This window comes from Canis lupus, chromosome 5, assembly GCF_011100685.1.
Source record: "Canis lupus familiaris isolate Mischka breed German Shepherd chromosome 5, alternate assembly UU_Cfam_GSD_1.0, whole genome shotgun sequence".
Taxonomy (NCBI): Eukaryota; Metazoa; Chordata; class Mammalia; order Carnivora; family Canidae; genus Canis; species Canis lupus.
Genome location: NC_049226.1, coordinates 71,859,473 through 71,873,651, shown reverse-complemented (window position 1 = coordinate 71,873,651; position 14,179 = coordinate 71,859,473). Strand labels below are relative to the sequence as shown.

At 43.8% G+C, this 14,179-nt stretch overlaps 2 long non-coding RNA genes across 9 annotated transcripts in view; both read right to left on the bottom strand.

The window, feature by feature from the left end:
- Positions 1 to 14,179, bottom strand: part of LOC102156069 — an 801,934-nt gene that overhangs the window by 668,416 nt on the left and 119,339 nt on the right. The gene's annotated exons all lie outside the window — the stretch shown is intronic.
- The window catches only part of LOC111096026, a 31,799-nt gene that overhangs the window by 3,379 nt on the left and 14,241 nt on the right, over positions 1 to 14,179 (bottom strand). Inside the window, exon 5 of one of the 2 annotated variants that reach the window (XR_005360074.1) lies at positions 8,395 to 10,703. The exons of the other annotated variant lie outside the window; for it this stretch is intronic. This is a non-coding gene — a long non-coding RNA (uncharacterized LOC111096026). Of the gene's footprint in view, positions 1 to 8,394; positions 10,704 to 14,179 lie in introns of those variants that run through there. 2 annotated transcript variants of the gene reach the window in all.

The window sequence follows — 14,179 nt, the reverse complement described above, 5'->3', positions numbered from 1 at the left end:
GAGTACTTCTCTCTGCGTGGGCAAAGAGGAGAGGATTGATGTTTGAGATGAATATGATACCACCCGGGAATCAAAGCAGCCAACTTCCAAAGTCTTAAGGAGCCTCTTTCAGGCCATACAGAGTTACTACAGGTAACTTCAAAGGATAAAACTAAATCACAGCTGCACACTTAACTCTGCCATTTGATCACCAAAAAGCAGGATCCCCAGCTGATTACCTTTGAGAGTTCGAGCTTATGTTAGTCCTTTACCTCTACCAGGGACTGCTATCAAGCTGGAGGACTGACTCCACACACCATACTAATACTATAGGACAGAAGGCAGTGTCCTGTTGTGGGTGCAATCACAGAGCCACCACAAATGGGGGAACTCAAATCACATATTTACTTTAACATACAAATGTGTCCTCTGAAGCCACAGCTCCTCAGCACCAAATGAAGCTCTTTTAGCTCCAAAACCTTCAGGAAAGGCACTCAATCAAATCAGTATTTAAGATCAGAGTTCAAAATTCCTAGAGGGCCTCATACAGACCCTGAGAGCCACGCCACACTTCCTGGGGAACCACGCTAGCTAAAGTCACCCATATGCCACCCACAATAAGCATCAGATATCTCTAACTGTATCTTCTCACCCATGTCATAGGCTTAAGAATCTCTGTCCCTGACCATCAGAAAGTTCTTGTGAAGAATACACATATGAGAATGCTCTGTAAACTCTGATGTGCTTAGGCTGAGTAAAGAATTATAAATTTTTCACTGAGGGAAGAGTAGTAAAAAAAAAAAAAAGATCATTTTCTAAAGCAACTTCACATATCATTCATAAAAAATGCTTAATGCTATTCAACTAAAGTTTTGCTGCAGCTGAATAAGAGGATCTTTTAAAATTAAGGCTTGGGTTGCCCCCCCTATTCGAAGCATAGCTCTATTCAGGAAAACAGGACACCCATCTCAGCTAGAAACTGATCTTTAGGTCAGTATCCTGCAAGTGTTAAATTGCCACCTAACCAATACTGTCCTAAAGAAGACGTCTCTGCTGTAATGACTTGCAGTTGCATCCATTTTTGCTAACCCAGAGCAGGTCCTGCGTGACTTGCACTCCTGGGCCTTGCCCCTGCAGAGTGCAGAGAGCATCCACTCTGCCAGAAGAACCCTTGTGCTGCTTGTCTAGACAGGTAAGTAAGGCACAGTCAGCTCCAAAGCAAAGGCAAGGTAGGAAGAAACTGCTTCTCTCCTGCCCTGCAAGGGGTGAGGGATGCAGCAAGCAAAGTTCAATGTTTTCACACAACAGTGAATAATATACAAGATATTTGTGAGAATTAGAAAAAGGGCTTCTGTCTGGGTAGAACAATTTTTTAAAGCATATTTCATTCTCTGGGTGGCATGGCCCTGGAACCAGAGTCTGCAGCTTGATTAAGATACAAAGTGTTGGACAGCCCAGGTGGCTCAGAGGTTTAGTGCCCCCTTCAGCCCAGGGCCTGATCCTGGAGACCTGGAATCGAGCCCCACGTTGGGCTCCGTGCATGGAGCCTGCTTCTTCCTCTGCCTGTGTCTCTGCCTCTCTCTCTCTCTCTCTCTGTGTGTGTCTCTCATGAATAAATAAACAAAATCTTAAAAAAAAAAAAAGAAACCCAAAGTGTTTTCCCTGGTCTACAAAGCTCCTGCCTGTCACATACGCATGTACCTAAGGAAACTCCTTATCATGGGCCTAGTCCTTCCTCATGCCAGTCACTTGCACACCTTTGTCCTTGACTTCCCTCTGCCAGGAAATGTCCTCTCCCCAATCCTCATCTACTTTTCTATCTAGAAAACTCCTATTCATCCTTTGAGATCCAACAAAGTTAGCCCTGTCAGTGGAGCTTTCTCCCCACTCTCATCCTTTGCTTCATTCTTGACTCATGAGAGGCTAGCCCAATGCCTAGCACATAGTGAGTGCCTGTACCTGTTGGGTGAATGAATAAATCAGTCTTGTAAGACTCCTAGCAGTTTGTGTATATCTTTATAAGCCTCCCAATGCCCCATGTCTGAGTGTATATCACTCTATACTATTAATGTGAGTTCTTGAAGGGAAGGGTTTATGCTTTTTAAGTTCTGCATCCCCTAAATCCAGCACAGAGTGCTCATAACATGCTCATTGAATTAAGGTATCCGAAAACAAGGATCTCTAAGAGTAAGCTGCTTCAAAATGTTTATTTCTGGCAAACTGTTCCATATCCAACTCTCAGCAGAGTGAGAATCATAAGATGAAAGGTCTGTGCCACTCACTTGGGCTGACGGCTTTCCTTAGGAGAAGAGTCTGCTCAGAAGGTCCACATCAGTCTCCTCTGAGCTGTGTGCCATCGACCTTACTCTGAAGGATGGACGAGGCAGGCCACAGGACGCAGAAGGCACTGCAGACAGGATTAGGTTTCCTAACTTCCCTGTCTTTAAACTTTGTTGACTGTAGCTTTAAATATTTATAACCCAAGCAGGAAGTTTGGCTGGAATGGAGAGGAGCAGGAGTGGAGGCGGAGGATCTGTTTCCCCCTGCCTCGATGATGCTGGCGGAGTGCTCCCTCAGCACTGTTCTGCCAAAGCCTGGGCGCTGGCTCCCAAATGTCAGCCCATGCACTGTGGGTGGGGGCAACTGTGTGGGGATTGTAAATGATGGTTTTGTTTTCATCCACAGCTATTTTTCCTAGTCTCAGGGATGTACTATTGACCCAGTCACAGAACAGAGACACAATGCAGAAAATTGTCACTCAACCCATCCCTGTGCAAAGAAACCCAGCCATTATGTAAAAAGGCACAAAAGCTTCGATTGCGGCCAGAAATTCCAAGTCCATGCTGAGTGGGCTGGGAAGTTAGAAGTGGGATGCCTCAGAGAGATGATGGGTTTTCTTTTCTTTCTTTCTTTCTTTCTTTCTTTCTTTCTTTCTTTCTTTCTTTCTTTCTTTCTTTCTCTTTCTTTCTTTTCTTTCTTTTTCTTTTTTTTTTTTTTTTTAGGAGAGAGATGGAATCTTCCAGATACAGCCTGCTCAATAGTTCTTAGCAGAAATAAATACTGCAAGAAAGATAAGTCCTGACAATCACCACTGTTTATGTAGAATCTCTGGCAAACGGCTTCCAACTCAGCGAGTTTTCAAATATGCATCATCCCGCTGCAATATTCTCTCCCCACACTATTTCCAGCCAGTGGATTTTGTTTAGGACCGTTTTCATGATTTGCACTCGTTTTGTAAGCAACATGAGGACCAACTCCAAAAGAAAAGCTAATCAGGGCTCTACCCAGAGACCCTGCAATCGAAATCAGATGTGCTGAAGGAAAAATTAATGGAAACACAGAAAGGGAAGGGCGCAATGCTGATTTCATAGCAGAGAGGAGGAGCTGACAGGAGGGAATCTTCGCTGAGCAGAGGGTCTGTGGGAATTCCAGCTGTGCAATTGCGCATTGTATTTATCATGCATGAGGCAACATCTGTATAAAACATTGAAGATTTCTGGGCCCCAAACATCAGGGGTAAAGAAAGGGTGTTTGGGAAGGGAGTGAACAGCAGAATGGTTTGTGCGGCCAACAAATAGCTATAACTCCTCAAAAGGGTGAAAGGAGACACTCGGGATCAGCTTTTTTTTTTTGTCTTTCAAGCAGTTCTGTGGAGCGTAGCAGGTCTAGTGAAAACCAGCTAAGTCACGTGGTAGTAAAAACAAAACAACACATGCCAAAGAGGGCCATTGGACAATCCCCCTGGAGGTCACCTTCACTTCTGGCTCAGATCGTGAGGTACCACATAGGTGAAAGTATGACTTGGAATATAAATTGATGAGAGTCTCGTGAGTTATAAAATCATGGAAGAAATGAGATCTCCCACAACCACTGAGGTGTGTGCCCACGACACGAATGAATGGAAAGAGCTAAAATGTTTTTGCGCTCACAGATGGTACCCTATTAGTCTACTTATTCCTTCTCAGTGTTAGAAGGGAGCTTTTTAACCCTAAACAAATTGGAGAAACTCACTCAGCCCACCATAAATTATATGATGGTAGCTAATCAGTGGTGTCAAGTTAAACATTCTTTCATTAAAGATAAAAATGCCGGGATCCCTGGGTGGTGCAGCGGTTTAGCGCCTGCCTTTGGCCCAGGGCGCGATCCTGGAGACCCGGGATCGAATCCCACGTCGGGCTTCCCAGTGCATGGGGCCTGCTTCTCGCTGTGCCTGTGGCGCTCTCTCTCTCTCTCTCTCTCTCTCTCTCTATGTGACTATCATAAATAAATAAAAATTAAAAAAATAAAATAAAATAAAAAGATAAAAATGCCTTCAAATGACAGCAAAGTCTAGACCATTCTCTGATGAAAGGCTCTGATATTGGTGATCTTTTCCCTGATTTCTTGGCAATCTCTTTCCATTTTAAAATCAGTTAAAATAGCACATTTACTGATGAAAAAGTCTCATGAGGTTGGTGCTGGCCTTCCTCTGGCCTTATCATACATCTCTTTTTCTGTTTTTACATGTACTCTTTTGATGTTTAAGGACACACATGTGTGTATGGATAAAACACACTTTACAGCCCACATACCGACACATGATAGTTGCTGTATCCACTCACCCAAATCAGATTGGAGAGAATTAGCACATTTAGCAGCTTTCATTCAAAAGAACAAGATGCCTCATAAAAGTGGCCTAATGAAGAATTCATAAAAAGAATCTCCAAAAACATATGCACCGTGTCACCAGCTAAAGGTCACACTCTTTATCCCATACATCTGCCTCCCACCTTCAGAAATATAAATAGAAAGCTGTTCAATTTAAAAATTCAATTTATAAATTGCTCTGCTATGCTCTGTAACCACCATTAATAAATGATAATTGACTTTATCATTCTGTGGCCACCTTTGTTTCACTCGGGATACCTAGTCAATTACCTAGCAATAATGGCGGCCGAATGCTATGTTACTGCTTAATTTCACAGGCCTGGGGATATTTCTGGATAAATAAAAAATTTAAAAAAAAAAAACAGGCAAAATGACAAGTTTCTCCCTTTACTTAACAGAGCTCACTGGTCCCTTCAGAGGGGTAAGAGGTGGTCAGAAAGGGGGGCCACTCCTGCATGCATGTATCTTTCGGCAAGAGGCAGAGCAAGGATGGCAGGTGGGCACAACCTGCCGGAACGACTTTCACCCGCAGCAGAACCGAACATGCTTAGTGATAGCGCAGCATCCTTTATCCTGTGCTTGTAAACCGGCCTCCCTGACCTCTGACAACGAGGGAAATCAGACGTCGGCTCTGCGCAGGGAGAACTTCTGCGACTCTGTTTTATGTAGAATTCCAATCCGGCCCCCAGGAGCTGCTTTTTCATTTCACCGCCGCCCTCCTCTCATCACCCCGACCTGCCTCTGCATTCCCCCGCCCGGCCACTTTTATCTTCACTACCAAGGGCAGAGCCTGTCTCTTCCAGTTCTGCTCTAAAGGAAGATTTCTCTTGAAGGTTCTTAGGAAATGTGGTGGCTGCGTCTTTACTGAGAGGCAGCTCTGCAGCACATATTGAAATGTTTGCTAGTAGAGATCATGCAAACCTGGGAGATTCCAGAGGTCACTGACTCTGGATTTTTCCTCCAATTTGACTTATCAGCAGCCATTTCAGGAGGTGATAAGGATGGAATTGTGCCCCCCAAATTCATACATTGAAGCCCTATGCCCCAAGATGATGGTATCTGGAGGCCTCTGGGAAGTGAGTAGGTTTAGATGAGGTCATGAGATACAGCCTCCCATGGGATTAGTGCTGTTTAAAAAAGAGACACCAGAAGGCTTGCCGTCTCTCTCCACCGTGTGAGTACACGGCTGGAAGGTGGCCACCTTCAAGCCAGGAAAAGGGTTTTCACCAGAACCAGGCCATGCCTGGCACCCTGATCTCTGACTTCCAGCCACTAGAACTGTAAAAATAAAGGTCTATCTATTATTTAAGCCATGGTAATTTGTTATAGTAGCCCAAGCAGACTAAGTCAGGAGGTTAAAAGCAAAACTCAAAATAAAAATTTAATTAAAATATCAGGCTTCTATGTATTCTGTCAACTCTGAATTCCCACTATATCCTGTACTCACACCATTACCTCAGCAAGTGACTCTGCTCCTCTGGATCTCAGGGATACGCATCTGTTAAACACAAATGGTTCCCCCTACGCATGTCTCCACCACAGAGGGTTGTAATCAGAAATTTAAAAATTATCAAAACAAGGCATATAAATACTTAGCACAGTGCTGGGCATGGAGTAACCTCTCGATAAATAAAATCAAGATTCCTAATAAGCTTGGGAAGAAGAACGCCTTGAGAAAAAACACAGTAAGAGGCACCTTAAGAAAAATAAAATGGTCTAGTGACCAATGGTGTGCCAGCGACCTGGAAACAGTAAGGACGCTGCAACTCCCTGAAATCATCTCTACCCCTAAGTGCAGCAAGTCCCTTTGGCTCTCTGAAGTCCAAGTATGAGCTCATCCTCTTCCTCATCTTGTACCTCAACCCCACTATCCACCAGTGATTTTGTTTTCATTTCAGTATCAACATCTGGTGCCTCTAATTCTATCAACACCCAAACATATGGAAGGAACAACAAGACCCAGCAATGTGAACCATTATTTTTAAAAAACAAACCAGGTCCTAAATACCAATTGATTGCTAAAAGGGCACTTACTGAGGTTTATTAAGTACATAGAACATAAATCTGTTTGGCATGTAATTAATTCAAAATTACAGGAACACTAAATATGTAATTAAATCTACACGGAATGTTTAGGCCTTTAGCTGGCATTTACAAAGGAAGCTACGGGAAATTTATTAGCTAGCTATTTATTGTTCAAAATACTGGCAAATCATGAGTATGTTGATTGAAATCTAGCTTGCTGTCACTCTGCTGTTCTGGGCCAATTAAGGGCCTTGCAAAACAGTCGCCAAATAAAAGTCCATGGCTAAGAATGCTAAGGATGGAGTTTGATGGTTATGGCTAAGTTTGCCCTTTCTTTTTTTTTTTTTTTTATGATAGTCACAGAGAGAGAGAGAGAGAGAGAGAGGCAGAGACATAGGCAGAGGGAGAAGCAGGCTCCATGCACCAGGAGCCCGACGTGGGATTCGATCCCGGGTCTCCAGGATCGCTCCCTGGGCCAAAGGCAGGCGCTAAACCGCTGTGCCACCCAGGGATCCCAAGTTTGCCCTTTCTATGTGATACCACCACACAGCATTCTTCAACAGACTTAAGTGCTTAAATGACACATTCAAATGTGACACACAACAGATCTGAGTGAGATAAATACAAAGTTATATTTGGAATCCTTACCCACTGACAAACTTCACTGTGTTTAGCCAGAACAAAACATTTCTTCTAGCCTGCTATGTAAGTCAAAAGTGTAATATGAGAAATGCGTAAAATGAAAGACTCCAAAGTCATTCCAGAACCTCTTCTGCTCATTTCTAGGCTCTGCAGCAGGCTGAGACAAAAGAAGACTGTCTTGTGTCCACAGCTGGCTTGGCCCTCAGTTGATAGTGTACTGTATAGGTCCCATTGGTCAGCTTGGGTACAGGTGCTCTGGGGCACCCCTCGGGAAATAGCTCCAGTGATGCCACCTCCTAAAAGCTCCTGGAAGACTTTGAGAGTAGAGCAACCAAATAGAGCACCACACTCCTCAAACCTCAGGAGGACTGTGTCCCAGGGCTTCCAGTGAGCTCAGTCTCCAATTCTTTATTTGACAACCTGGTAAGAAATGTTACCTTCAGTTGCTGTATTCCCAGTGCTGGAGGTCCTAAGCACTAGCTTTGGAGAAGAATTCCCCTTACCTTTGATTAGGAGGGACTGGAGTTTCTTCTCATTCCATCCGTATTCATTAGGATTGCATTTGGCTACAAATAATATAAAATCCAACCACAATATCTTTAAAACCACTTGTACTTTTCCCTCACACAACAAGAAACCTAGAGAAATGTGGTCCTGTGCTGTGCAGAGACTGCATAGCATTACACTCCACCTTTCCCTATTATTTGCTGTCTTTTCAGTATGCTTTACTCATCACCTCATGGCCACAAAATGGCTGCTGCAGCCCCGCCCATCATACCTATACTCCAGTAGAAATGAAAAAGATATGGTATAAAAGTTTTTTGTTACAACAACAGTATTAGAAACTCCATAGCAGACTTATATGTACATTTTCCAATGGCCACTGTGTCCTATTGTGTGCTATAGCCACCTCTGGCTATAAACTGACACTCAAGAAATGTATTGTAATAGAGATTGAGCCAATCAATTAACACTCACTACCACACCATTCCTTTTTCATTCAGTCCCAGTGACAAGATATTCAGTATTTAGTGTAGAGTAGGAACTCCATATATGTCAAATAAGACTCTGAAAAGCTCCAGAAATCACTTTCCCAATTTATTCAACTAAACGCTAAGTCAGACACAGGCAATACAAAAGTGAACAGGTCAAATACTTAATACTTTAGACCAAAAAACAAAACAAAACAAAACAGAAACAAAAAAACCCTTACAAAATACCTGTTTTTTAGATGAAGAAAGGATCCCAGATTTGAAAGAGATAACACACTAGGCCATGCTCCCAAGAGAACTATCTACAATGATGTAAGAGTTTTCTACACTGTCCAACACAGTAGCCATCAGCCATGTGTGGTTAGCAGGCACTTAAAATATGGCTTGTGTGACTGAGGAGCTAGCTGATTTTATTATTTTATTTTTATTTCCATTCATTTAAATTTATATTTAAATAGTCACATGTGGCTACTGTCTATCATATTGGACACTTCACATCTAGAAATCATGCACACACACATTAAAAAAAATCAGAGGATCTCATTTTAATAGAAGGATTTCCAAATGTCATGGGAGGTAGAAGCCAATTTCTACTCAGAGCGATTGGAAAAAATAAAAGGATGGATTATTCAATCTGAGTTTTGTAAGATGTATAGGAGTTTGCCCGTTGATAAAGAAAAGCTAAGGGAAAGCTCTATAAGAAGAGAGAAAACTGTGTACAACGAAAAAGGGGAAAAATGAGGGTCAAGAGAGACTCTGAGCCAGAAACACCTATTTAAATTGCTCCCAAATTGCTGACCCACAGAAGCTGAGATAAACAATGTTTGTTATTTGAAGTCACTATATTCTGGGTAATTTGTTATACAGCAATAGGTTACAAATATAGGATAAAACACCATATTGTGTGTGCACTAACTTTACACTGTGGACAGTGATGGGGAATCAGAAAATATCAGAGGTGATGGTGCAGCTCAGAAGATGAGAGAGAAAGGCCTGTGGAAATGTACTATGCCCAGCTGACCTCTCTATGGCATCCAGCATCAGTCTCCAGGAAAGCTCTAAAGGCTCTAGACAGCCAGGGCTTCTGAGCCCTCCCACCGCCAACTAGCCAATGGCCTTCCACACCTAGAAGACCATTTAATTTCAAAAGCAACATTTCAAAGGACATTAAGTTAGCCTTCCTAACTGTGGTCCCTGCAAGTAATTACCTTTTCTGCTGGATAATATGCCAACAAGAATTTTAAGGACAGAACTCATGTTTTTAACTTCCATATGCCAAGCTGAGAAAAGGGCTTTATGCAAATATAGCAAAAAAATATATATACCCTCCAAAAGTCATCATCATTAGGCTTATTTCAAAATCAGATCTAATATTAATTCCCAGGCAATAACACCCTTTGGAATGAAAAGATCTGATTACTCTATAGGAATTCTAATGAATAGCACCCGCCACTCCTCTACCCACACCCACCCCCAACTCTCTCATAAGCATTTTAAATAATTTTTCTTTTTTTTTCCTTTTTTTTTAAATAAGTAACATTATATACAGTTCAGAAACACCAGCTAGAAAACATTCTGGCTTTGGAATTAAAGATCACAACCCTCGGAAGGCCTGGTGACAGGGGCCAGAGAGCATTGTGGGCAAAGTGGAATGAGTTAATGCTTCTCTGCAGGACATGGGGCCAGAATCCTTTCTGCTATAACCAGGGTCTCTAGTGCAAAAATATCCACATGGGTCATAAACACCAGTCCCAGTCCAAACAGTGGAGAGGCAGAAATCCTGCAATAGCTGTTTAAATGCAGTGTTATTGTTGTTTTTTAAATGAATATAATATTTCAGCCCAAAACAGCCAGCAAGTGTCAGCAGTACCATCTTGATATCCACGGACTAGAAGAATTTCTCCTGCAAGTGTACAGCCAGCAAGTATCAGCAGTACCCTCTTGGTATCCACGGACTAAAAGAATTTCTCCTGCATCTCTTTTCTGTTTCTAATTAAGTTTCATAAAACCATAGGACATCAGAACCAAAGGGTGCTGGCATGGACAGGGGGAAACTCTCCTTTTCACAAATAAGAAAATTAAGGCCTGGGAGGGAAGGGGACTCACCCCAAGCTGCATGCACATTGACCCAGCTGGGGCAGAAGCTCAGTCTTTTCCAGGGATTCAGAAGAATAAATCCAATGCTCCCTGGATCCAGTTTCAGAGGGGTGGTAACACAACAGATTATTACTCATGCAAGCTGATCATGAACTGCTCATTTCTTCTGATTAGCAAGTCTTAAGAAGAGATGTTTCTTGGCTCTAGTTGATATGGCCCTTTTAGGAAATCCACTTTCTTCTACCCCAAAGTACTTTGGTTCCAGGAACAAGACAGATGGATGGATCCAAATTTCATTCACATGAAGCTCTGTCAACATTCCTATAGGACAACACAGTATTGGGAAACCAGCAATGAGGGGCTTATACTAGTTACAAGATTTGAAAAGTTATAGGATCTCTGAGAAAAGATTTGGAAGGACTCCTTCAGGCTGCAGAACTCTAGATATGTCTTGTCTTCATAGCTGCCAGGATGCAGCCTGCTCTCCTGGACAGTTCTCTGTGTCTCACTGGAGAGGACAGATTTCTCTCTCTGCTCTTCTCTTTCCTTGCCTGAAAAATTAATGTGTGCATATGGGGAAAAATGAAAGCATAGCAAAAGCCTATACAAAGAAGTTAGGTCTCCTTAGAACTCCCAAACCCAGGCCTGGCCTTTAGATGCAAGCATTATTTGCCATATTTTATTTCATGCCTATGTGTATATCTCCTTTTCTTCCCACCAAGGGGAACATTCCAAACTCATATTGCCTTTGGTATTTTTCACTCAACGAAAGAGGTTTGAGTTCTTTCCTCATCATGTATAGAGATCCAGTTTATTCTTTTTTCACGAGTTCATAATATCCCATTGTTTATACAATCATTTATTTATCATTCTCTTATTAATGAAGATCCTGGTTCTGTCTAATGTCTTATTTCTCAAATCTATGCTGAGGGCACAGTCTCAGCACAGGTCTGGAGGACAAGACCCTGGTAGTACATGGTAGGCTTGTGCATGATGGACATTTCTAAATCAGAGACGGGATATTAGTGCAGCCCAATAATCGCAGTGCCTCTATACAGAACCAGTAGAAACCAGACCCAGTTTCTACCTCAGCCTGGCTTCCTGTGCCTGCTTCCTCCCCCCCCCCCACCCCCACCTCTCTCTTGCCTTCTGAGTGTTCATGTACTATCCGTCTTCTCCACTAAGTCAAAAGCTCCACTGAGGACCAAACCTTCATGCCCCTCAGAGTCCCACTCTATGAACTTTCCTCCCTTTGCAGAGAAAAGCAATTCACTAAATATCTGCTAAAGAATCCACGAATGCCTAAACGATTAATGTAGTAAATAGCAAACACTTAACAAGGGCCTCACAGTTTTCAGTGGGTTTTACTCTCAACCCTTTTAACAGGAAGATACAAGATCTGTCCCTTCTTGAGTGTGAAGGAAGATGTCTTCCCTTAGGTCACACCTGTGTACCTCAAGGTGACCCCACAAGGGCAGAAGGAGCAAACAGCAAACGTGGACCCTCCCAGGCCAGTGGCCACGGTGCATGTGTGCATGCATGCAAGTGTGCACGCATTGAGTACCTGAGCACAAAGCAGGCCATTCCATAAACAACAAAAACAACAAAAGCAGACTGCCTGTGACCTTTAGAAGAACCCCGCGTCCCCCCAGCAAAGGCTGTCGGCAAGACTGCCTGGTGCTCTTTTGTTTGGGACTGACTGGAACTGTCATGGACACAGTGCATCTCCCAGTGGCAGCTCGCTGTAAGCCAGGCAAGCTCTGTACAACAGATGCCCTGCCCAGAATTCACTTTAGCAAGGAACCCTGGGCCTTATTCCTCCAACAGGGGGAGAGTCTTCAGCAGATAAGGAATTACAGCAGCTGAGAACCACAACAGCTTATGCTGATGACTAATTAAGTGCCAGGCACAGTCCTAAGTGTTTTGTGTACAATAGCAGATCTGATCAACACCCAGTGCCGTCAGTACTACCATTATCCCATTTCCAGAGCAGGAAACCAAGGCACGGAGGTTGAGTAACTTGTTTAAAGTTCCACAGCTAGTAAGTAGCAGATGTGGAGCAGGAATCTAGGACCATGGCTATTTTCCCCCAGGCTGGTGGGAGGGAGGGCAGCAAGGATGGTCCATCTACATTGCAGGCACTGCTTTGAACAATCTACACATATCTCGGGTGGTCTTTCCAGCCGCCCTGTGAAGCAAGAACCATAAATAACTCCAGTTGCCAATAAGGACATGGGAGGTCACCTCAATAAGCCTGTGGAAGATCCTGCTGCTAGTAATTAAGCTTGAGAACCCAAATTCCTTGAGCTCCAAGGCTCGTGCTCAGAACCACACTGCTCTGCACCACCTCTGATCCCACTAGCTCCCTGCCTGCAACAACTGCTCTCATGTTTTGCATTTAAACCACAAGGGGCACCTTGTACCTGATCTTGGGACCTTAGCAAACATCAGCCAGCCTCAAGGGCTTGTGAAACCTTTTGGTTTTACAAATATTCAGTGTGTAACACAATGGAGACAGAGACAAACAGGCGATCAGAAACACAATAAACTTGGAAATAGAACAGAGGCCACCAACTGGCCCCTAGTTCCAGGGAGACAATATTATCAGGTACCACTTTGTGAGTGCTTATTCTAGATGCTTGACCTGTTAAAAATCATTTAATATCCCAACAAACTTCTGAAGTCGGTAGCACTGTCTTCATTTTACAGGGGGAGTCAAGGCACATACAGATTCAATAAGCTGCCCAGAGGCACACAGCGTATAAGAGCAGGACCAAGATTCAAGGCCAGGCAGTCTGACTCCAGAGTTAGGTTGCCAGGCTTAGCAAATTACAAACAAAACAAAACAACAAGAAAAAAACCACGTAAGCAACAAGTAATTAAAAATGTCACATGCAGTATCCCTGCTCCTCCACAGCCTACATGATTCATACACTGTGTCCCTGTACGTGGGACCACTGCAGTGTCTGGTAGACTCACCTTTGTGGGGAAGGTGCCCACAGCCTGTTCCCATCCCTCTGACCACACCAAGGTCTTGAGAGTCTCTCTCCAGCACCCCCATTTTCCCATCTGCTGGCACACAGTATAAACACACATCACTGTCCCTACACTGAGCACCCACCCAGCCTCCACGTAGCTTTGATACTGAAGAGAGGGCTCTTTATTCACCTCTGGACCATGGAGCTTGTCTATGCAGCCAGCAGCTTCTACTGAGGTTTGGAACAAAGCTGTAGCCATTTTGTTTCACACCTGCACAAAGGTGAGGCGGCTGCTCCCCTTGAGCACAGAAATGGGTGAAGAGCACCGAAGGGCCGCCCAGCCCCTCCGCAGGGCATCCTGATCATCAACCCTGTGCTTCAGTCTGGGATTTGGACGCAGAAGCAGGTGAAGCTCCTCTGAAAAGAACAGAATCAAAAGGGCCTATGTGACTGTGTATCAGGGACGTGGCCAGCAGAGCTTTGGGGCTGGAGCATGGATAAACCCTCAAAACAAGCAAAAGCCAAAGTTAAAAGTAAAGAGCAGCTCAGAGACGAGGCATCCTCTCTAGATATTTACAGGGCCTGCTGCAGCATGTGTGCATGGATCCAGATGTGGATTTCAAGATTGCCATTTGGGGTGCTTCTTGGGGCTAAGAACCATGAAGACACATGTCCCCCCTGCGGTTTTATGACCATGTTTAGCAATGAGTGATGCTGAACGGAAGGGAGCCATTCTGCAGTGCACGCCCAGGCCTCACAGACGCTGCTTCCCCCCTCCCCAGAGCTGTGGGGCTGCTTGAGGCACAGACCTCATCTCTG